Source organism: Carassius carassius, chromosome 1 (genome assembly GCF_963082965.1).
Source record: "Carassius carassius chromosome 1, fCarCar2.1, whole genome shotgun sequence".
NCBI classification, from domain to species: Eukaryota; Metazoa; Chordata; class Actinopteri; order Cypriniformes; family Cyprinidae; genus Carassius; species Carassius carassius.
The window spans coordinates 9,849,580-9,871,593 of NC_081755.1; the positions used below are offsets into that span (position 1 = coordinate 9,849,580).

At 47.4% G+C, this 22,014-nt stretch overlaps 23 non-coding genes across 23 annotated transcripts; all 23 read left to right on the forward strand.

Moving 5' to 3' along the window:
* Positions 1-789: 789 nt before the first annotated feature.
* On the forward strand, positions 790-871 carry trnal-uag (transfer RNA leucine (anticodon UAG)). Its single transcript has one exon. It is a non-coding gene; the product is annotated as a tRNA-Leu (tRNA).
* A 1,334-nt stretch (positions 872-2,205) lies between these two features.
* Positions 2,206-2,288, forward strand: trnal-uag (transfer RNA leucine (anticodon UAG)). Its single transcript has one exon. It is a non-coding gene; the product is annotated as a tRNA-Leu (tRNA).
* An 864-nt stretch (positions 2,289-3,152) lies between these two features.
* Positions 3,153-3,234, forward strand: trnal-uag (transfer RNA leucine (anticodon UAG)). The gene has a single exon. It is a non-coding gene; the product is annotated as a tRNA-Leu (tRNA).
* Positions 3,235-4,089: 855 nt separating this feature from the next.
* Positions 4,090-4,171, forward strand: trnal-uag (transfer RNA leucine (anticodon UAG)). The gene has a single exon. It is a non-coding gene; the product is annotated as a tRNA-Leu (tRNA).
* An 864-nt stretch (positions 4,172-5,035) lies between these two features.
* Positions 5,036-5,117, forward strand: trnal-aag (transfer RNA leucine (anticodon AAG)). Its single transcript has one exon. It is a non-coding gene; the product is annotated as a tRNA-Leu (tRNA).
* A 391-nt stretch (positions 5,118-5,508) lies between these two features.
* On the forward strand, positions 5,509-5,590 carry trnal-uag (transfer RNA leucine (anticodon UAG)). The gene has a single exon. It is a non-coding gene; the product is annotated as a tRNA-Leu (tRNA).
* Positions 5,591-6,454: 864 nt separating this feature from the next.
* trnal-uag (transfer RNA leucine (anticodon UAG)) lies at positions 6,455-6,536 on the forward strand. The gene has a single exon. It is a non-coding gene; the product is annotated as a tRNA-Leu (tRNA).
* Positions 6,537-7,391: 855 nt separating this feature from the next.
* Positions 7,392-7,473, forward strand: trnal-uag (transfer RNA leucine (anticodon UAG)). The gene has a single exon. It is a non-coding gene; the product is annotated as a tRNA-Leu (tRNA).
* An 864-nt stretch (positions 7,474-8,337) lies between these two features.
* Positions 8,338-8,419, forward strand: trnal-aag (transfer RNA leucine (anticodon AAG)). Its single transcript has one exon. It is a non-coding gene; the product is annotated as a tRNA-Leu (tRNA).
* Positions 8,420-8,810: 391 nt separating this feature from the next.
* On the forward strand, positions 8,811-8,892 carry trnal-uag (transfer RNA leucine (anticodon UAG)). Its single transcript has one exon. It is a non-coding gene; the product is annotated as a tRNA-Leu (tRNA).
* An 848-nt stretch (positions 8,893-9,740) lies between these two features.
* On the forward strand, positions 9,741-9,822 carry trnal-uag (transfer RNA leucine (anticodon UAG)). The gene has a single exon. It is a non-coding gene; the product is annotated as a tRNA-Leu (tRNA).
* A 391-nt stretch (positions 9,823-10,213) lies between these two features.
* Positions 10,214-10,295, forward strand: trnal-uag (transfer RNA leucine (anticodon UAG)). Its single transcript has one exon. It is a non-coding gene; the product is annotated as a tRNA-Leu (tRNA).
* A 391-nt stretch (positions 10,296-10,686) lies between these two features.
* Positions 10,687-10,768, forward strand: trnal-uag (transfer RNA leucine (anticodon UAG)). The gene has a single exon. It is a non-coding gene; the product is annotated as a tRNA-Leu (tRNA).
* A 392-nt stretch (positions 10,769-11,160) lies between these two features.
* On the forward strand, positions 11,161-11,242 carry trnal-uag (transfer RNA leucine (anticodon UAG)). Its single transcript has one exon. It is a non-coding gene; the product is annotated as a tRNA-Leu (tRNA).
* Positions 11,243-12,576: 1,334 nt separating this feature from the next.
* trnal-uag (transfer RNA leucine (anticodon UAG)) lies at positions 12,577-12,659 on the forward strand. The gene has a single exon. It is a non-coding gene; the product is annotated as a tRNA-Leu (tRNA).
* An 864-nt stretch (positions 12,660-13,523) lies between these two features.
* On the forward strand, positions 13,524-13,605 carry trnal-uag (transfer RNA leucine (anticodon UAG)). The gene has a single exon. It is a non-coding gene; the product is annotated as a tRNA-Leu (tRNA).
* A 1,808-nt stretch (positions 13,606-15,413) lies between these two features.
* On the forward strand, positions 15,414-15,495 carry trnal-uag (transfer RNA leucine (anticodon UAG)). The gene has a single exon. It is a non-coding gene; the product is annotated as a tRNA-Leu (tRNA).
* Positions 15,496-16,350: 855 nt separating this feature from the next.
* trnal-uag (transfer RNA leucine (anticodon UAG)) lies at positions 16,351-16,441 on the forward strand. Its single transcript has one exon. It is a non-coding gene; the product is annotated as a tRNA-Leu (tRNA).
* A 392-nt stretch (positions 16,442-16,833) lies between these two features.
* trnal-uag (transfer RNA leucine (anticodon UAG)) lies at positions 16,834-16,915 on the forward strand. The gene has a single exon. It is a non-coding gene; the product is annotated as a tRNA-Leu (tRNA).
* A 1,334-nt stretch (positions 16,916-18,249) lies between these two features.
* On the forward strand, positions 18,250-18,332 carry trnal-uag (transfer RNA leucine (anticodon UAG)). The gene has a single exon. It is a non-coding gene; the product is annotated as a tRNA-Leu (tRNA).
* Positions 18,333-19,196: 864 nt separating this feature from the next.
* trnal-uag (transfer RNA leucine (anticodon UAG)) lies at positions 19,197-19,278 on the forward strand. Its single transcript has one exon. It is a non-coding gene; the product is annotated as a tRNA-Leu (tRNA).
* Positions 19,279-20,612: 1,334 nt separating this feature from the next.
* trnal-uag (transfer RNA leucine (anticodon UAG)) lies at positions 20,613-20,695 on the forward strand. The gene has a single exon. It is a non-coding gene; the product is annotated as a tRNA-Leu (tRNA).
* An 864-nt stretch (positions 20,696-21,559) lies between these two features.
* On the forward strand, positions 21,560-21,641 carry trnal-uag (transfer RNA leucine (anticodon UAG)). The gene has a single exon. It is a non-coding gene; the product is annotated as a tRNA-Leu (tRNA).
* The last annotated feature ends 373 nt before the right edge of the window (positions 21,642-22,014 follow it).

The window sequence follows — 22,014 nt, forward strand, 5'->3', positions numbered from 1 at the left end:
TTCCTTGCTTTTTAGCCTAGTCGGTGCTGAAAGCCTTTCACGGCCTCTGCTCCTTTCTTACAGATGCACCGTGTGGAAGCAGGGACACCAATAGTTTACAATCACAGTGAAGTTACTTCAAAACAGGAAAATCACTTGAATAAAATAACAGTGGAAAGCAAATAGTAGGCAAAAGGATGGAAACAGACAGATTTACTCATTGAAAAGGGCTTAGTGTGGTAGCGTTGCCTCTTCTTCCGGAAGGTGGAAGGCGACAAAAGGAATGGAAAGAAACTTTTTCACCGGTCGTAGCGAGCCGGAGAGCGTAGGCACACAGGGTAGCGTGGCCGAGCAGTCCTAGACGCTGGATTAAGGCTCCAGTCTCTTCGGGGGTGTGGGTTAGAATCCCACCGCTGCCAGTACATCTTTTTGGAAGACTGCTGTGGCTGCGCAAAGTGATGCTGCATGTACGTCCAAATTCAGCCGCTTTTACATTCCTTGCTTTTTAGCCAAGTCGGTGCTGAAAGCCTGTCACGGCCTCTGCTCCTTTCTTACAGATGTACCGTATTGAAGCAGGGACACCAATAGTTTACAATCACAGTGAAGTTACTTCAAAACAGGAAAATCACTTGAATCAAATAACAGTGGAAAGCAATTAGTAGGCAAAAGGTTGGAAACAAACAGTTTTACTCATTGAAAAGGGCTTAGTGTGGTAGCGTTGCCTCTATTTCCGGAATGTGGAAGGCGAAAAAAGGAATGGAAAGAAACTTTTCCACCGGTCGTAGTGAGCCGGTTAGCGCAGGAGCACAGGGTAGCGTGGCCGAGCGGTCCAAGACGCTGGATTTAGGCTCCAGTCTCTTCGGGGGCGTGGTTTCGAATCCCACCGCTGCCAATAGATCTTTTTGGAAGACTGCTGTGGCTGTGCAAAGTGATGCTGTGTGAACGTCCAAATTCAGCCGCTTTAACATTCCTTGCTTTTTAGCCTAGTCGGTCCTGAAAGCCTTTCACAGCCTCTGCTCCTTTCTTACAGATGGACCGTGTTGAAGCAGGGACACCAATAGTTTACAATCACAGTGAAGTTACTTCAAAACAGGAAAATCACTTGAATAAAATAACATTGGAAAGCAATTAGTAGGCAAAAGGATGGAAACAGACAGATTTACTCATTGAAAAGGGCTTAGTGTGGTAGCGTTGCCTCTACTTCCGGAAGGTGAAAGGCGAAAGAAGGAATGGAAAGAAACTTTTCCACCGGTCGTAGTGAGCCGGAGAGCGCAGGCACACAGGGTAGCATGGGCGAGCGGTCCAAGTCGCTGTATTAAGGCTCTAGTCTCTTTGGGTGCGTGGGTTCGAATCCCACTGCTGCCAGTACATCTTTCTGGAAGACTGCTGTGGCTGCGCAAAGTGATGCTGCATGAACGTCCAAATTCAGCTGCTTTTACATTCCTTGCTTTTTAGTCAAGTCGGTGCTGAAAGCCTTTCACGGCCTCTGCTCCTTTCTTACAGATGCAACGTGTTGAAGCAGGGACATCAATAGTTTACAATCACAGTGAAGTTACTTCAGAACAGGAACATCACTTGAATCAAATAACAGTGGAAAGCAATTAGTAGGCAAAAGGTTGGAAACAGACAGTTTTACTCATTGAAAAGGACTTAGTGTGGTAGCGTTGCCTCTATTTCCGGAATGTGGAAGGCGAAAAAAGGAATGGAAAGAAACTTTTTCACCGTTCGTAGCGAGCCGGAGAGCGTAGGCACACAGGGTAGCGTGGCCGAGTGGTCCAAGGCGCTGGATTATGGCTCCAGTCTCTTTGGGGGTGTGTTAGAATCCCACCGCTGCCAGTACATCTTTTTGGAAGACTGCTTTGGCTGCGCAAAGTGATGCTGCATGAACGTCCAAATTCAGCCGCTTTTACATTCCTTGCTTTTTAGTCAAGTCGGTGCTGAAAGCCTTTCACGGCCTCTGTTCCTTTCTTACAGATGCAACGTGTTGAAGCAGGGACACCAATAGTTTACAATCACAGTGAAGTTACTTCAGAACAGGAAAATCACTTGAATCAAATAACAGTGGAAAGCAATTAGTAGGCAAAAGGTTGGAAACAGACAGTTTTACTCATTGAAAAGGGCTTAGTGTGGTAGCGTTGCCTCTATTTCCGGAATGTGGAAGGCGAAAAAAGGAATGGAAAGAAACTTTTCCACCGGTCGTAGCGAACCGGTTAGCGCAGGAGCACAGGTTAGCGTGGCCGAGCGGTCCAAGGCGCTGGATTTAGGCTCCAGTCTCTTCGGGGGCGTGGGTTCGAATCCCACCGCTGCCAATAGATCTTTTTGGAAGACTGCTGTGGCTGTGCAAAGTGATGCTGCTTGAACGTCCAAATTCAGCCGCTTTAACATTCCTTGCTTTTTAGCCTAGTCGGTGCTGAAAGCCTTTCACGGCCTCTGCTCCTTTCTTACAGATGCACCGTGTGGAAGCAGGGACACCAATAGTTTACAATCACAGTGAAGTTACTTCAAAACAGGAAAATCACTTGAATAAAATAACAGTGGAAAGCAAATAGTAGGCAAAAGGATGGAAACAGACAGATTTACTCATTGAAAAGGGCTTAGTGTGGTAGCGTTGCCTCTACTTCCGGAAGGTGGAAGGCGACAAAAGGAATGGAAAGAAACTTTTTCACCGGTCGTAGCGAGCCGGAGAGCGTAGGCACACAGGGTAGCGTGGCCGAGCAGTCCTAGGCGCTGGATTAAGGCTCCAGTCTCTTCGGGGGTGTGGGTTAGAATCCCACCGCTGCCAGTACATCTTTTTGGAAGACTGCTGTGGCTGCGCAAAGTGATGCTGCATGTACGTCCAAATTCAGCCGCTTTTACATTCCTTGCTTTTTAGCCAAGTCGGTGCTGAAAGCCTGTCACGGCCTCTGCTCCTTTCTTACAGATGCACCGTATTGAAGCAGGGACACCAATAGTTTACAATCACAGTAAAGTTACTTCAAAACAGGAAAATCACTTGAATCAAATAACAGTGGAAAGCAATTAGTAGGCAAAAGGTTGGAAACAGACAGTTTTACTCATTGAAAAGGGCTTAGTGTGGTAGCGTTGCCTCTATTTCCGGAATGTGGTAGGCGAAAAAAGCAATGGAAAGAAACTTTTCCACCGGTCGTAGCGAGCCAGTTAGCACAGGAGCACAGGGTAGCGTGGCCGAGTGGTCCAAGGCGCTGGATTTAGGCTCCAGTCTCTTCGGGGGCGTGGGTTCGAATCCCACCGCTGCCAATAGATCTTTTTGGAAGACTGCTGTGGCTGTGCAAAGTGATGCTGCGTGAACGTCCAAATTCAGCCGCTTTAACATTCCTTGCTTTTTAGCCTAGTCGGTGCTGAAAGCCTTTCACGGCCTCTGCTCCTTTCCTACAGATGCACCGTGTTGAAGCAGGGACACCAATAGTTTACAATCACAGTGAAGTTACTTCAAAACAGGAAAATCACTTGAATAAAATAACAGTGGAAAGCAAATAGTAGGCAAAAGGATGGAAACAGACAGATTTTCTTATTGAAAAGGGCTTAGTGTGGTAGCGTTGCCTCTACTTCCGGAAGGTGGAAGGCGAAAAAAGGAATGGAAAGAAACTTTTTCACCGGTCGTAGCGAGCCGGAGAGCGTAGGCACACAGGGTAGCGTGGCCGAGCAGTCCTAGGTGCTGGATTAAGGCTCCAGTCTCTTCGGGGGTGTGGGTTCGAATCCCACCGCTGCCAGTACATCTTTTTGGAAGGCTGCGCAAAGTGATGCTGCATGAACGTCCAAATTCAGCCGCTTTTACATTCCTTGCTTTTTAGCCAAGTCGGTGCTGAAAGCCTGTCATGGCCTCTGCTCCTTTCTTACAGATGCACCGTATTGAAGCAGGGACACCAATAGTTTACAATCACAGTGAAGTTACTTCAAAACAGGAAAATCACTTGAATCAAATAACGGTGGAAAGCAATTAGTAGGCAAAAGGTTGGAAACAGACAGTTTTACTCATTGAAAAGGGCTTAGTGTGGTAGCGTTGCCTCTATTTCCGGAATGTGGAAGGCGAAAAAAGGAATGGAAAGAAACTTTTCCACCGGTCGCAGCGAGCCGGTTAGCACAGGAGCACAGGGTAGCGTGGCCGAGCGGTCCAAGGCGCTGGATTTAGGCTCCAGTCTCTTCGGGGGCGTGGATTCGAATCCCAACGCTGCCAATAGATCTTTTTGGAAGACTGCTGTGGCTGTGCAAAGTGATGCTGCGTGAACGTCCAAATTCAGCCGCTTTAACATTCCTTGCTTTTTAGCCTAGTCGGTGCTGAAAGCCTTTCACAGCCTCTGCTCCTTTCTTACAGATGCACCGTGTTGAAGCAGGGACACCAATAGTTTACAATCACAGTGAAGTTACTTCAAAACAGGAAAATCACTTGAATAAAATAACAGTGGAAAGCAATTAGTAGGCAAAAGGATGGAAACAGACAGATTTACTCATTGAAAAGGGCTTAGTGTGGTAGCGTTGCCTCTACTTCCGGAAGGTGGAAGGCGAAAAAAGGAATGGAAAGAAACTTTTCCACCGGTCGTACCGAGCCGGAGAGCGTAGGCACACAGGGTATCGTGGCCGAGTGGTCCAAGGCGCTGTATTAAGGCTCTAGTCTCTTCGGGTGCATGGGTTCGAATCCCACTGCTGCCAGTACATCTTTCTGGAAGACTGCTGTGGCTGCGCAAAGTGATGCTGCATGAACGTCCAAATTCAGCCGCTTTTACATTCCTTGCTTTTTAGTCAAGTCGGTGCTGAAAGCCTTTTACGGCCTCTGCTCCTTTCTTACAGATGCAACGTGTTGAAGCAGGGACATCAATAGTTTACAATCAAAGTGAAGTTACTTCAAAACAGGAAAATCACTTGAATAAAATAACAGTGGAAAGCAAATAGTAGGCAAAAGGATGGAAACAGACAGATTTACTCATTGAAAAGGGCTTAGTGTGGTAGCGTTGCCACTACTTCCGGAAGGTGGAAGGCGAAAAAAGGAATGGAAAGAAACTTTTTCACCGGTCGTAGTGAGCCGGAGAGCGCAGGCACACAGGGTAGCGTGGCCGAGTGGTCCAAGGCGCTGGATTAAGGCTCCAGTCTCTTCGGGGGCGTGTGTTCGAATCCCACCGCTGCCAGTACATCTTTTTGGAAGACTGCTGTGGCTGCGCAAAGTGATGCTGCATCAACGTCCAAATTCAGCCACTTTTACATTCCTTGCTTTTTAGTCAAGTCGGTGCTGAAAGCCTTTCACGGCCTCTGCTCCTTTCTTACAGATGCAACGTGTTGAAGCAGGGACACCAATAGTTTACAATCACAGTGAAGTTACTTCAGAACAGGAAAATCACTTGAATCAAATAACAGTGGAAAGCAATTAGTAGGCAAAAGGTTGGAAACAGACAGTTTTACTCATTGAAAAGGGCTTAGTGTGGTAGCGTTGCCTCTATTTCCGGAATGTGGAAGGCGAAAAAAGGAATGGAAAGAAACTTTTCCACCGGTCGTACCGAACCGGTTAGCGCATGAGCACAGGGTAGCGTGGCCGAGCGGTTAAGGGCGCTGGATTTAGGCTCCAGTCTCTTCGGGGGCGTGGGTTCGAATCCCACCGCTGCCAATAGATCTTTTTGGAAGACTGCTGTGGCTGTGCAAAGTGATGCTGCTTGAACGTCCAAATTCAGCCGCTTTAACATTCCTTGCTTTTTAGCCTAGTCGGTGCTGAAAGCCTTTCACGGCCTCTGCTCCTTTCTTACAGATGCACCGTGTTGAAGCAGGGACACCAATAGTTTACAATCACAGTGAAGTTACTTCAAAACAGGAAAATCACTTGAATAAAATAACAGTGGAAAGCAAATAGTAGGCAAAAGGATGGAAACAGACAGATTTACTCATTGAAAAGGGCTTAGTGTGGTAGCGTTGCCTCTACTTCCGGAAGGTGGAAGGCGAAAAAAGGAATGGAAAGAAACTTTTCCACTGGTCGTACCGAGCCGGAGAGCGTAGGCACACAGGGTAGCGTGGCCGAGTGGTCCAAGGCGCTGTATTAAGGCTCTAGTCTCTTCGGGTGTGTGGGTTCGAATCTCAGCGCTGCCAGTACATTTTTTTGGAAGACTGCTGTGGCTTGCAAAGTGATGCTGCATGAACGTCCAAATTCAGCTGCTTTTACATTCCTTGCTTTTTAGCCAAGTCGGTGCTGAAAGCCTGTCACGGCCTCTGCTCCTTTCTTACAGATGCACCGTATTGAAGCAGGGACACCAATAGTTTACAATCACAGTAAAGTTACTTCAAAACAGGAAAATCACTTGAATCAAATAACAGTGGAAAGCAATTAGTAGGCAAAAGGTTGGAAACAGACAGTTTTACTCATTGAAAAGGGCTTAGTGTGGTAGCGTTGCCTCTATTTCCGGAATGTGGTAGGGCGAAAAAAGCAATGGAAAGAAACTTTTCCACCGGTCGTAGCGAGCCAGTTAGCGCAGGAGCACAGGGTAGCGTGGCCGAGTGGTCCAAGGTGCTGGATTTAGGCTCCAGTCTCTTCGGGGGTGTGGGTTCGAATCCCACCGCTGCCAATAGATCTTTTTGGAAGACTGCTGTGGCTGTGCAAAGTGATGCTGCGTGAACGTCCGAATTCAGCCGCTTTAACATTCCTTGCTTTTTAGCCTAGTCGGTGCTGAAAGCCTTTCACGGCCTCTGCTCCTTTCCTACAGATGCACCGTGTTGAAGCAGGGACACCAATAGTTTACAATCACAGTGAAGTTACTTCAAAACAGGAAAATCACTTGAATAAAATAACAGTGGAAAGCAAATAGTAGGCAAAAGGATGGAAACAGACAGATTTACTTATTGAAAAGGGCTTAGTGTGGTAGCGTTGCCTCTACTTCCGGAAGGTGGAAGGCGAAAAAAGGAATGGAAAGAAACTTTTTCACCGGTCGTAGCGAGCCGGAGAGCGTAGGCACACAGGGTAGCGTGGCCGAGCAGTCCTAGGTGCTGGATTAAGGCTCCAGTCTCTTCGGGGGTGTGGGTTCGAATCCCACCGCTGCCAGTACATCTTTATGGAAGGCTGCGCAAAGTGATGCTGCATGAACGTTCAAATTCAGCCGCTTTTACATTCCTTGCTTTTTAGCCAAGTCGGTGTTGAAAGCCTGTCATGGCCTCTGCTCCTTTCTTACAGATGCACCGTATTGAAGCAGGGACACCAATAGTTTACAATCACAGTGAAGTTACTTCAAAACAGGAAAATCACTTGAATCAAATAACGGTGGAAAGCAATTAGTAGGCAAAAGGTTGGAAACAGACAGTTTTACTCATTGAAAAGGGCTTAGTGTGGTAGCGTTGCCTCTATTTCCGGAATGTGGAAGGCGAAAAAAGGAATGGAAAGAAACTTTTCCACCGGTCGCAGCGAGCCGGTTAGCACAGGAGCACAGGGTAGCGTGGCCGAGCGGTCCAAGGCGCTGGATTTAGGCTCCAGTCTCTTCGGGGGCGTGGGTTCGAATCCCAACGCTGCCAATAGATCTTTTTGGAAGACTGCTGTGGCTGTGCAAAGTGATGCTGCGTGAACGTCCAAATTCAGCCGCTTTAACATTCCTTGCTTTTTAGCCTAGTCGGTGCTGAAAGCCTTTCACAGCCTCTGCTCCTTTCTTACAGATGCACCGTGTTGAAGCAGGGACACCAATAGTTTACAATCACAGTGAAGTTACTTCAAAACAGGAAAATCACTTGAATAAAATAACAGTGGAAAGCAATTAGTAGGCAAAAGGATGGAAACAGACAGATTTACTCATTGAAAAGGGCTTAGTGTGGTAGCGTTGCCTCTACTTCCGGAAGGTGGAAGGCGAAAAAAGGAATGGAAAGAAACTTTTCCACCGGTCGTACCGAGCCGGAGAGCGTAGGCACACAGGGTATCGTGGCCGAGTGGTCCAAGGCGCTGTATTAAGGCTCTAGTCTCTTCGGGTGCATGGGTTCGAATCCCACTGCTGCCAGTACATCTTTCTGGAAGACTGCTGTGGCTGCGCAAAGTGATGCTGCATGAACGTCCAAATTCAGCCGCTTTTACATTCCTTGCTTTTTAGTCAAGTCGGTGCTGAAAGCCTTTTACGGCCTCTGCTCCTTTCTTACAGATGCAACGTGTTGAAGCAGGGCCATCAATAGTTTACAATCAAAGTGAAGTTACTTCAAAACAGGAAAATCACTTGAATAAAATAACAGTGGAAAGCAAATAGTAGGCAAAAGGATGGAAACAGACAGATTTACTCATTGAAAAGGGCTTAGTGTGGTAGCGTTGCCTCTACTTCCGGAAGGTGGAAGGCGAAAAAAGGAATGGAAAGAAACTTTTTCACCGGTCGTAGCGAGCCGGAGAGCGCAGGCACACAGGGTAGCGTGGCCGAGTGGTCCAAGGCGCTGGATTAAGGCTCCAGTCTCTTCGGGGGCGTGTGTTCGAATCCCACCGCTGCCAGTACATCTTTTTGGAAGACTGCTGTGGCTGCGCAAAGTGATGCTGCATGAACGTCCAAATTCAGCCACTTTTACATTCCTTGCTTTTTAGTCAAGTCGGTGCTGAAAGCCTTTCACGGCCTCTGCTCCTTTCTTACAGATGCAACGTGTTGAAGCAGGGACACCAATAGTTTACAATCACAGTGAAGTTACTTCAGAACAGGAAAATCACTTGAATCAAATAACAGTGGAAAGCAATTAGTAGGCAAAAGGTTGGAAACAGACAGTTTTACTCATTGAAAAGGGCTTAGTGTGGTAGCGTTGCCTCTATTTCCGGAATGTGGAAGGCGAAAAAAGGAATGGAAAGAAACTTTTCCACCGGTCGTACCGAACCGGTTAGCGCAGGAGCACAGGGTAGCGTGGCCGAGCGGTCAAGGGCGCTGGATTTAGGCTCCAGTCTCTTCGGGGGCGTGGGTTCGAATCCCACCACTGCCAATAGATCTTTTTGGAAGACTGCTGTGGCTGTGCAAAGTGATGCTGCTTGAACGTCCAAATTCAGCCGCTTTAACATTCCATGCTTTTTAGCCTAGTCGGTGCTGAAAGCCTTTCACGGCCTCTGCTCCTTTCTTACAGATGCACCGTGTTGAAGCAGGGACACCAATAGTTTACAATCACAGTGAAGTTACTTCAAAACAGGAAAATCACTTGAATAAAATAACAGTGGAAAGCAAATAGTAGGCAAAAGGATGGAAACAGACAGATTTACTCATTGAAAAGGGCTTAGTGTGGTAGCGTTGCCTCAAGGCGACAAAAGGAATGGAAAGAAACTTTTTCACCGGTCGTAGTGAGCTGGAGAGCGTAGGCACACAGGGTAGCGTGGCGGAGCAGTCCTAGGCGCTGGATTAAGGCTCTAGTCTCTTCGGGGGTGTGGGTTAGAATCCCACCGCTGCCAGTACATCTTTTTGGAAGACTGCTGTGGCTGCGCAAAGTGATGCTGCATGAACATCCAAATTCAGCCGCTTTTACATTCCTTGCTTTTTAGCCAAGTCTGTGCTGAAAGCCTGTCACGGCCTCTGCTCCTTTCTTACAGATGCACCGTATTGAAGCAGGGACACCAATAGTTTACAATCACAGTGAAGTTACTTCAAAACAGGAAAATCACTTGAATCAAATAACAGTGGAAAGCAATTAGTAGGCAAAAGGTTGGAAACAGACAGTTTTACTCATTGAAAAGGGCTTAGTGTGGTAGCGTTGCCTCTATTTCCGGAATGTGGATGGCGAAAAAAGGAATGGAAAGAAACTTTTCCACCGGTCGTAGCGAGCCGGTTAGCACAGGAGCACAGGGTAGCATGGCCGAGCGGTCCAAGGCGCTGGATTTAGGCTCCAGTCTCTTCAGGGGTGTGGGTTCGAATCCCACCGCTGCCAATAGATCTTTTTGGAAGACTGCTGTGGCTGTGCAAAGTGATGCTGCGTGAACGTCCAAATTCAGCCGCTTTAACATTCCTTGCTTTTTAGCCTAGTCGGTGCTGAAAGCCTTTCACAGCCTCTTCTCCTTTCTTACAGATGCACCGTGTTGAAGCAGGGACGCCAATAGTTTACAATCACAGTGAAGTTACTTCAAAACAGGAAAATCACTTGAATAAAATAACAGTGGAAAGCAATTAGTAGGCAGAAGGATGGAAACAGCCAGTTTTACTCATTGAAAAGGGCTTAGTGTGGTAGCGTTGCCTCTATTTCCGGAAGGTGGAAGGCGAAAAAAGGAATGGAAAGAAACTTTTCAACCAGTCGTAGCGAGCCGGAGAGTGCAGGCACACAGGGTAGCGTGGCCGAGCGGTCCAAGGCGCTGGATATAGGCTCCAGTCTCTTCTGGGGCGTGAGTTCGAATCCCACCGCTGCCAATAGATCTTTTTGGAAGACTGCTGTGGCTGTGCAAAGTGATGCTGCGTGAACGTCCAAATTCAGCCGCTTTAACATTCCTTGCTTTTTAGCCTAGTCGGTGCTGAAAGCCTTTCACAGCCTCTGCTCCTTTCTTACAGATGCACCGTGTTGAAGCAGGGACACCAATAGTTTACAATCACAGTGAAGTTACTTCAAAACAGGAAAATCACTTGAATAAAATAACAGTGGAAAGCAATTAGTAGGCAGAAGGATGGAAACAGCCAGTTTTACTAATTGAAAAGGGCTTAGTGTGGTAGCGTTGCCTCTATTTCCGGAAGGTGGAAGGCGAAAAAAGGAATGGAAAGAAACTTTTCAAACAGTCGTAGCGAGCCGGAGGGCGCAGGCACACAGGGTAGCGTGGCCGAGCGGTCCAAGGCGCTGGATATAGGCTCCAGTCTCTTCGGGGGTGTGGGTTCGAATCCCACCGCTGCCACTACATCTTTTTGGAAGACTGCTGTGGCTGCGCAAAGTGATGCTGCATGAACGTCCAAATTCAGCCGCTTTTACATTCCTTGCTTTTTAGCCAAGTCGGTGCTGAAAGCCCTTTCATGGCCTCTGCTCCTTTCTTACAGATGCACCGTATTGAAGCAGGGACACCAATAGTTTACAATCACAGTGAAGTTACTTCAAAACAGGAAAATCACTTGAATCAAATAACGGTGGACAGCAATTAGTAGGCAAAAGTTTGGAAACAGACAGTTTTACTCATTGAAAAGGGCTTAGTGTGGTAGCGTTGCCTCTATTTCCGGAATGTGGAAGGCGAAGAAAGGAATGGAAAGAAACTTTTCCACCGGTCGCAGCGAGCCGGTTAGCACAGGAGCACAGGGTAGCGTGGCCGAGCGGTCCAAGGCGCTGGATTTAGGCTCCAGTCTCTTCGGGGGCGTGGGTTCGAATCCCACCGCTGCCAATAGATCTTTTTGGAAGACTGCTGTGGCTGTGCAAAGTGATGCTGCGTGAACGTCCAAATTCAGCCGCTTTAACATTCCTTGCTTTTTAGCCTGATCGGTGCTGAAAGCCTTTCACGGCCTCTGCTCCTTTCTTACAGATGCACCGTGTTGAAGCAGGGACACCAATAGTTTACAATCACAGTGAAGGTACTTCAAAACAGGAAAATCACTTGAATAAAATAACAGTGGAAAGCAATTAGTAGGCAAAAGGATGGAAACAGACAGATTTACTCATTGAAAAGGGCTTAGTGTGGTAGCGTTGCCTCTACTTCCGGAAGGTGGAAGGCGAAAAAAGGAACGGAAAGAAACTTTTCCACCGGTCGTACCGAGCCAGAGAGCGTAGGCACACAGGGTATCGTGGCCGAGTGGTCCAAGGCGCTGTATTAAGGCTCTAGTCTCTTCGGGTGCGTGGGTTCGAATCCCACTGCTGCCAGTACATCTTTCTGGAAGACTGCTGTGGCTGCGCAAAGTGATGCTGCATGAACGTCCAAATTCAGCTGCTTTTACATTCCTTGCTTTTTAGTCAAGTCGGTGCTGAAAGCCTTTCACGGCCTCTGCTCCTTTCTTACAGATGCAACGTGTTGAAGCAGGGACATCAATAGTTTACAATCACAGTGAAGTTACTTCAGAACAGGAACATCACTTGAATCAAATAACAGTGGAAAGCAATTAGTAGGCAAAAGGTTGGAAACAGACAGTTTTACTCATTGAAAAGGGCTTAGTGTGGTAGCGTTGCCTCTATTTCCGGAATGTGGAAGGCGAAAAAAGGAATGGAAAGACACTTTTTCACCGTTCGTAGCGAGCCGGAGAGCGTAGGCACACAGGGTAGCGTGGCCGAGTGGTCCAAGGCGCTGGATTAAGGCTCCAGTCTCTTTGGGGGCGTGTTAGAATCCCACCGCTGCCAGTACATCTTTTTGGAAGACTGCTGTGGCTGCGCAAAGTGATGCTGCATGAACGTCCAAATTCAGCCGCTTTTAAATTCCTTGCTTTTTACTCAAGTCGGTGCTGAAAGCCTTTCACGGCCTCTGTTCCTTTCTTACAGATGCAACGTGTTGAAGCAGGGACACCAATAGTTTACAATCACAGTGAAGTTACTTCAGAACAGGAAAATCACTTGAATCAAATAACAGTGGAAATCAATTAGTAGGCAAAAGGTTGGAAACAGACAGTTTTACTCATTGAAAAGGGCTTAGTGTGGTAGCGTTGCCTCTATTTCCGGAATGTGGAAGGCGAAAAAAGGAATGGAAAGAAACTTTTCCACCGGTCGTAGCGAACCGGTTAGCGCAGGAGCACAGGTTAGCGTGGCCGAGCGGTCCAAGGCGCTGGATTTAGGCTCCAGTCTCTTCGGGGGAGTGGGTTCGAATCCCACCGCTGCCAATAGATCTTTTTGGAAGACTGCTGTGGCTGTGCAAAGTGATGCTGCTTGAACGTCCAAATTCAGCCGCTTTAACATTCCTTGCTTTTTAGCCTAGTCGGTGCTGAAAGCCTTTCACGGCCTCTGCTCCTTTCTTACAGATGCACCGTGTGGAAGCAGGGACACCAATAGTTTACAATCACAGTGAAGTTACTTCAAAACAGGAAAATCACTTGAATAAAATAACAGTGGAAAGCAAATAGTAGGCAAAAGGATGGAAACAGACAGATTTACTCATTGAAAAGGGCTTAGTGTGGTAGCGTTGCCTCTTCTTCCGGAAGGTGGAAGGCGACAAAAGGAATGGAAAGAAACTTTTTCACCGGTCGTAGCGAGCCGGAGAGCGTAGGCACACAGGGTAGCGTGGCCGAGCAGTCCTAGACGCTGGATTAAGGCTCCAGTCTCTTCGGGGGTGTGGGTTAGAATCCCACCGCTGCCAGTACATCTTTTTGGAAGACTGCTGTGGCTGCGCAAAGTGATGCTGCATGTACGTCCAAATTCAGCCGCTTTTACATTCCTTGCTTTTTAGCCAAGTCGGTGCTGAAAGCCTGTCACGGCCTCTGCTCCTTTCTTACAGATGCACCGTATTAAAGCAGGGACACCAATAGTTTACAATCACAGTGAAGTTACTGCAAAACAGGAAAATCACTTGAATCAAATAACAGTGGAAAGCAATTAGTAGGCAAAAGGTTGGAAACAAACAGTTTTACTCATTGAAAAGGGCTTAGTGTGGTAGCGTTGCCTCTATTTCCGGAATGTGGAAGGCGAAAAAAGGAATGGAAAGAAACTTTTCCACCGGTCGTAGCGAGCCGGTTAGCGCAGGAGCACAGGGTAGCGTGGCCGAGCGGTCCAAGACGCTGGATTTAGGCTCCAGTCTCTTCGGGGGCGTGGTTTCGAATCCCACCGCTGCCAATAGATCTTTTTGGAAGACTGCTGTGGCTGTGCAAAGTGATGCTGCGTGAACGTCCAAATTCAGCCGCTTTAACATTCCTTGCTTTTTAGCCTAGTCGGTGCTGAAAGCCTTTCACAGCCTCTGCTCCTTTCTTACAGATGCACCGTGTTGAAGCAGGGACACCAATAGTTTACAATCACAGTGAAGTTACTTCAAAACAGGAAAATCACTTGAATAAAATAACATTGGAAAGCAATTAGTAGGCAAAAGGATGGAAACAGACAGATTTACTCATTGAAAAGGGCTTAGTGTGGTAGCGTTGCCTCTACTTCCGGAAGGTGAAAGGCGAAAAAAGGAATGGAAAGAAACTTTTCCACCGGTCGTAGTGAGCCGGAGAGCGCAGGCACACAGGGTAGCATGGGCGAGCGGTCCAAGTCGCTGTATTAAGGCTCTAGTCTCTTTGGGTGCGTGGGTTCGAATCCCACTGCTGCCAGTACATCTTTCTGGAAGACTGCTGTGGCTGCGCAAAGTGATGCTGCATGAACGTCCAAATTCAGCTGCTTTTACATTCCTTGCTTTTTAGTCAAGTCGGTGCTGAAAGCCTTTCACGGCCTCTGCTCCTTTCTTACAGATGCAACGTGTTGAAGCAGGGACATCAATAGTTTACAATCACAGTGAAGTTACTTCAGAACAGGAACATCACTTGAATCAAATAACAGTGGAAAGCAATTAGTAGGCAAAAGGTTGGAAACAGACAGTTTTACTCATTGAAAAGGGCTTAGTGTGGTAGCGTTGCCTCTATTTCCGGAATGTGGAAGGCGAAAAAAGGAATGGAAAGAAACTTTTTCACCGTTCGTAGCGAGCCGGAGAGCGTAGGCACACAGGGTAGCGTGGCCGAGTGGTCCAAGGCGCTGGATTAAGGCTCCAGTCTCTTTGGGGGTGTGTTAGAATCCCACCGCTGCCAGTACATCTTTTTGGAAGACTGCTGTGGCTGTGCAAAGTGATGCTGCTTGAACGTCCAAATTCAGCCGCTTTAACATTCCTTGCTTTTTAGCCTAGTCGGTGCTGAAAGCCTTTCACGGCCTCTGTTCCTTTCTTACAGATGCAACGTGTTGAAGCAGGGACACCAATAGTTTACAATCACAGTGAAGTTACTTCAGAACAGGAAAATCACTTGAATAAAATAACAGTGGAAAGCAAATAGTAGGCAAAAGGATGGAAACAGACAGTTTTACTCATTGAAAAGGGCTTAGTGTGGTAGCGTTGCCTCTACTTCCGGAAGGTGGAAGGCGACAAAAGGAATGGAAAGAAACTTTTTCACCGGTCGTAGCGAGCCGGAGAGCGTAGGCACACAGGGTAGCGTGGCCGAGCAGTCCTAGGCGCTGGATTAAGGCTCCAGTCTCTTCGGGGGTGTGGGTTAGAATCCCACCGCTGCCAGTACATCTTTTTGGAAGACTGCTGTGGCTGCGCAAAGTGATGCTGCATGTACGTCCAAATTCAGCCGCTTTTACATTCCTTGCTTTTTAGCCAAGTCGGTGCTGAAAGCCTGTCACGGCCTCTGCTCCTTTCTTACAGATGCACCGTATTGAAGCAGGGACACCAATAGTTTACAATCACAGTGAAGTTACTTCAAAACAGGAAAATCACTTGAATCAAATAACAGTGGAAAGCAATTAGTAGGCAAAAGGTTGGAAACAAACAGTTTTACTCATTGAAAAGGGCTTAGTGTGGTAGCGTTGCCTCTATTTCCGGAATGTGGAAGGCGAAAAAAGGAATGGAAAGAAACTTTTCCACCGGTCGTAGCGAGCCGGTTAGCGCAGGAGCACAGGGTAGCGTGGCCGAGCGGTCCAAGACGCTGGATTTAGGCTCCAGTCTCTTCGGGGGCGTGGTTTCGAATCCCACCGCTGCCAATAGATCTTTTTGGAAGACTGCTGTGGCTGTGCAAAGTGATGCTGCGTGAACGTCCAAATTCAGCCGCTTTAACATTCCTTGCTTTTTAGCCTAGTCGGTGATGAAAGCCTTTCACAGCCTCTGCTCCTTTCTTACAGATGCACCGTGTTGAAGCAGGGACACCAATAGTTTACAATCACAGTGAAGTTACTTCAAAACAGGAAAATCACTTGAATAAAATAACATTGGAAAGCAATTAGTAGGCAAAAGGATGGAAACAGACAGATTTACTCATTGAAAAGGGCTTAGTGTGGTAGCGTTGCCTCTACTTCCGGAAGGTGAAAGGCGAAAAAAGGAATGGAAAGAAACTTTTCCACCGGTCGTAGTGAGCCGGAGAGCGCAGGCACACAGGGTAGCGTGGGCGAGCGGTCCAAGTCGCTGTATTAAGGCTCCAATCTCTTCGGGGGCGTGGGTTCGAATCCCACTGCTGCCATTAGATCTTTTTGGAAGACTGCTGTGGCTGTGCAAAGTGATGCTGCGTGAACGTCCAAATTCAGCCGCTTTTACATTCCTTGCTTTTTAGCCTAGTCGGTGCTGAAAGCCTTTCACAGCCTCTGCTCCTTTCTTACAGATGCACCGTGTTGAAGCAGGGACACCAATAGTTTACAATCACAGTGAAGTTACTTCAAAACAGGAAAATCACTTGAATAAAATAACAGTGGAAAGCAATTAGTAGGCAGAAGGATGGAAACAGCCAGTTTTACTAATTGAAAAGGGCTTAGTGTGGTAGCGTTGCCTCTATTTCCGGAAGGTGGAAGGCGAAAAAAGGAATGGAAAGAAACTTTTCAAACAGTCGTAGCGAGCCGGAGGGCGCAGGCACACAGTGTAGCGTGGCCGAGCGGTCCAAGGCGCTGGATATAGGCTCCAGTCTCTTCGGGGGTGTGGGTTCGAATCCCACCGCTGCCACTACATCTTTTTGGAAGACTGCTGTGGCTGCGCAAAGTGATGCTGCATGAACGTCCAAATTCAGCCGCTTTTACATTCCTTGCTTTTTAGCCAAGTCGGTGCTGAAAGCCCTTTCATGGCCTCTGCTCCTTTCTTACAGATGCACCGTATTGAAGCAGGGACACCAATAGTTTACAATCACAGTGAAGTTACTTCAAAACAGGAAAATCACTTGAATCAAATAACGGTGGACAGCAATTAGTAGGCAAAAGTTTGGAAACAGACAGTTTTACTCATTGAAAAGGGCTTAGTGTGGTAGCGTTGCCTCTATTTCCGGAATGTGGAAGGCGAAGAAAGGAATGGAAAGAAACTTTTCCACCGGTCGCAGCGAGCCGGTTAGCACAGGAGCACAGGGTAGCGTGGCCGAGCGGTCCAAGGCGCTGGATTTAGGCTCCAGTCTCTTCGGGGGCGTGGGTTCGAATCCCACCGCTGCCAATAGATCTTTTTGGAAGACTGCTGTGGCTGTGCAAAGTGATGCTGCGTGAACGTCCAAATTCAGCCGCTTTAACATTCCTTGCTTTTTAGCCTGATCGGTGCTGAAAGCCTTTCACGGCCTCTGCTCCTTTCTTACAGATGCACCGTGTTGAAGCAGGGACACCAATAGTTTACAATCACAGTGAAGGTACTTCAAAACAGGAAAATCACTTGAATAAAATAACAGTGGAAAGCAATTAGTAGGCAAAAGGATGGAAACAGACAGATTTACTCATTGAAAAGGGCTTAGTGTGGTAGCGTTGCCTCTACTTCCGGAAGGTGGAAGGCGAAAAAAGGAACGGAAAGAAACTTTTCCACCGGTCGTACCGAGCCGGAGAGCGTAGGCACACAGGGTATCGTGGCCGAGTGGTCCAAGGCGCTGTATTAAGGCTCTAGTCTCTTCGGGTGCGTGGGTTCGAATCCCACTGCTGCCAGTACATCTTTCTGGAAGACTGCTGTGGCTGCGCAAAGTGATGCTGCATGAACGTCCAAATTCAGCTGCTTTTACATTCCTTGCTTTTTAGTCAAGTCGGTGCTGAAAGCCTTTCACGGCCTCTGCTCCTTTCTTACAGATGCAACGTGTTGAAGCAGGGACATCAATAGTTTACAATCACAGTGAAGTTACTTCAGAACAGGAACATCACTTGAATCAAATAACAGTGGAAAGCAATTAGTAGGCAAAAGGTTGGAAACAGACAGTTTTACTCATTGAAAAGGGCTTAGTGTGGTAGCGTTGCCTCTATTTCCGGAATGTGGAAGGCGAAAAAAGGAATGGAAAGAAACTTTTTCACCGTTCGTAGCGAGCCGGAGAGCGTAGGCACACAGGGTAGCGTGGCCGAGTGGTCCAAGGCGCTGGATTAAGGCTCCAGTCTCTTTGGGGGCGTGTTAGAATCCCACCGCTGCCAGTACATCTTTTTGGAAGACTGCTGTGGCTGCGCAAAGTGATGCTGCATGAACGTCCAAATTCAGCCGCTTTTAAATTCCTTGCTTTTTAGTCAAGTCGGTGCTGAAAGCCTTTCACGGCCTCTGTTCCTTTCTTACAGATGCAACGTGTTGAAGCAGGGACACCAATAGTTTACAATCACAGTGAAGTTACTTCAGAACAGGAAAATCACTTGAATCAAATAACAGTGGAAAGCAATTAGTAGGCAAAAGGTTGGAAACAGACAGTTTTACTCATTGAAAAGGGCTTAGTGTGGTAGCGTTGCCTCTATTTCCGGAATGTGGAAGGCGAAAAAAGGAATGGAAAGAAACTTTTCCACCGGTCGTAGCGAACCGGTTAGCGCAGGAGCACAGGTTAGCGTGGCCGAGCGGTCCAAGGCGCTGGATTTAGGCTCCAGTCTCTTCGGGGGAGTGGGTTCGAATCCCACCGCTGCCAATAGATCTTTTTGGAAGACTGCTGTGGCTGTGCAAAGTGATGCTGCTTGAACGTCCAAATTCAGCCGCTTTAACATTCCTTGCTTTTTAGCCTAGTCGGTGCTGAAAGCCTTTCACGGCCTCTGCTCCTTTCTTACAGATGCACCGTGTGGAAGCAGGGACACCAATAGTTTACAATCACAGTGAAGTTACTTCAAAACAGGAAAATCACTTGAATAAAATAACAGTGGAAAGCAAATAGTAGGCAAAAGGATGGAAACAGACAGATTTACTCATTGAAAAGGGCTTAGTGTGGTAGCGTTGCCTCTTCTTCCGGAAGGTGGAAGGCGACAAAAGGAATGGAAAGAAACTTTTTCACCGGTCGTAGCGAGCCGGAGAGCGTAGGCACACAGGGTAGCGTGGCCGAGCAGTCCTAGACGCTGGATTAAGGCTCCAGTCTCTTCGGGGGTGTGGGTTAGAATCCCACCGCTGCCAGTACATCTTTTTGGAAGACTGCTGTGGCTGCGCAAAGTGATGCTGCATGTACGTCCAAATTCAGCCGCTTTTACATTCCTTGCTTTTTAGCCAAGTCGGTGCTGAAAGCCTGTCACGGCCTCTGCTCCTTTCTTACAGATGCACCGTATTAAAGCAGGGACACCAATAGTTTACAATCACAGTGAAGTTACTTCAAAACAGGAAAATCACTTGAATCAAATAACAGTGGAAAGCAATTAGTAGGCAAAAGGTTGGAAACAAACAGTTTTACTCATTGAAAAGGGCTTAGTGTGGTAGCGTTGCCTCTATTTCCGGAATGTGGAAGGCGAAAAAAGGAATGGAAAGAAACTTTTCCACCGGTCGTAGCGAGCCGGTTAGCGCAGGAGCACAGGGTAGCGTGGCCGAGCGGTCCAAGACGCTGGATTTAGGCTCCAGTCTCTTCGGGGGCGTGGTTTCGAATCCCACCGCTGCCAATAGATCTTTTTGGAAGACTGCTGTGGCTGTGCAAAGTGATGCTGCGTGAACGTCCAAATTCAGCCGCTTTAACATTCCTTGCTTTTTAGCCTAGTCGGTGCTGAAAGCCTTTCACAGCCTCTGCTCCTTTCTTACAGATGCACCGTGTTGAAGCAGGGACACCAATAGTTTACAATCACAGTGAAGTTACTTCAAAACAGGAAAATCACTTGAATAAAATAACATTGGAAAGCAATTAGTAGGCAAAAGGATGGAAACAGACAGATTTACTCATTGAAAAGGGCTTAGTGTGGTAGCGTTGCCTCTACTTCCGGAAGGTGAAAGGCGAAAAAAGGAATGGAAAGAAACTTTTCCACCGGTCGTAGTGAGCCGGAGAGCGCAGGCACACAGGGTAGCATGGGCGAGCGGTCCAAGTCGCTGTATTAAGGCTCTAGTCTCTTTGGGTGCGTGGGTTCGAATCCCACTGCTGCCAGTACATCTTTCTGGAAGACTGCTGTGGCTGCGCAAAGTGATGCTGCATGAACGTCCAAATTCAGCTGCTTTTACATTCCTTGCTTTTTAGTCAAGTCGGTGCTGAAAGCCTTTCACGGCCTCTGCTCCTTTCTTACAGATGCAACGTGTTGAAGCAGGGACATCAATAGTTTACAATCACAGTGAAGTTACTTCAGAACAGGAACATCACTTGAATCAAATAACAGTGGAAAGCAATTAGTAGGCAAAAGGTTGGAAACAGACAGTTTTACTCATTGAAAAGGGCTTAGTGTGGTAGCGTTGCCTCTATTTCCGGAATGTGGAAGGCGAAAAAAGGAATGGAAAGAAACTTTTTCACCGTTCGTAGCGAGCCGGAGAGCGTAGGCACACAGGGTAGCGTGGCCGAGTGGTCCAAGGCGCTGGATTAAGGCTCCAGTCTCTTTGGGGGTGTGTTAGAATCCCACCGCTGCCAGTACATCTTTTTGGAAGACTGCTGTGGCTGCGCAAAGTGATGCTGCATGAACGTCCAAATTCAGCCGCTTTTACATTCCTTGCTTTTTAGTCAAGTCGGTGCTGAAAGCCTTTCACGGCCTCTGTTCCTTTCTTACAGATGCAACGTGTTGAAGCAGGGACACCAATAGTTTACAATCACAGTGAAGTTACTTCAGAACAGGAAAATCACTTGAATCAAATAACAGTGGAAAGCAATTAGTAGGCAAAAGGTTGGAAACAGACAGTTTTACTCATTGAAAAGGGCTTAGTGTGGTAGCGTTGCCTCTATTTCCGGAATGTGGAAGGCGAAAAAAGGAATGGAAAGAAACTTTTCCACCGGTCGTAGCGAACCGGTTAGCGCAGGAGCACAGGTTAGCGTGGCCGAGCGGTCCAAGGCGCTGGATTTAGGCTCCAGTCTCTTCGGGGGCGTGGGTTCGAATCCCACCGCTGCCAATAGATCTTTTTGGAAGACTGCTGTGGCTGTGCAAAGTGATGCTGCTTGAACGTCCAAATTCAGCCGCTTTAACATTCCTTGCTTTTTAGCCTAGTCGGTGCTGAAAGCCTTTCACGGCCTCTGCTCCTTTCTTACAGATGCACCGTGTGGAAGCAGGGACACCAATAGTTTACAATCACAGTGAAGTTACTTCAAAACAGGAAAATCACTTGAATAAAATAACAGTGGAAAGCAAATAGTAGGCAAAAGGATGGAAACAGACAGATTTACTCATTGAAAAGGGCTTAGTGTGGTAGCGTTGCCTCTACTTCCGGAAGCTGGAAGGCGACAAAAGGAATGGAAAGAAACTTTTTCACCGGTCGTAGCGAGCCGGAGAGCGTAGGCACACAGGGTAGCGTGGCCGAGCAGTCCTAGGCGCTGGATTAAGGCTCCAGTCTCTTCGGGGGTGTGGGTTAGAATCCCACCGCTGCCAGTACATCTTTTTGGAAGACTGCTGTGGCTGCGCAAAGTGATGCTGCATGTACGTCCAAATTCAGCCGCTTTTACATTCCTTGCTTTTTAGCCAAGTCGGTGCTGAAAGCCTGTCACGGCCTCTGCTCCTTTCTTACAGATGCACCGTATTGAAGCAGGGACACCAATAGTTTACAATCACAGTGAAGTTACTTCAAAACAGGAAAATCACTTGAATCAAATAACAGTGGAAAGCAATTAGTAGGCAAAAGGTTGGAAACAAACAGTTTTACTCATTGAAAAGGGCTTAGTGTGGTAGCGTTGCCTCTATTTCCGGAATGTGGAAGGCGAAAAAAGGAATGGAAAGAAACTTTTCCACCGGTCGTAGCGAGCCGGTTAGCGCAGGAGCACAGGGTAGCGTGGCCGAGCGGTCCAAGACGCTGGATTTAGGCTCCAGTCTCTTCGGGGGCGTGGTTTCGAATCCCACCGCTGCCAATAGATCTTTTTGGAAGACTGCTGTGGCTGTGCAAAGTGATGCTGCGTGAACGTCCAAATTCAGCCGCTTTAACATTCCTTGCTTTTTAGCCTAGTCGGTGATGAAAGCCTTTCACAGCCTCTGCTCCTTTCTTACAGATGCACCGTATTGAAGCAGAGACACCAATAGTTTACAATCACAGTGAAGTTACTTCAAAACAGGAAAATCACTTGAATAAAATAACATTGGAAAGCAATTAGTAGGCAAAAGGATGGAAACAGACAGATTTACTCATTGAAAAGGGCTTAGTGTGGTAGCGTTGCCTCTACTTCCGGAAGGTGAAAGGCGAAAAAAGGAATGGAAAGAAACTTTTCCACCGGTCGTAGTGAGCCG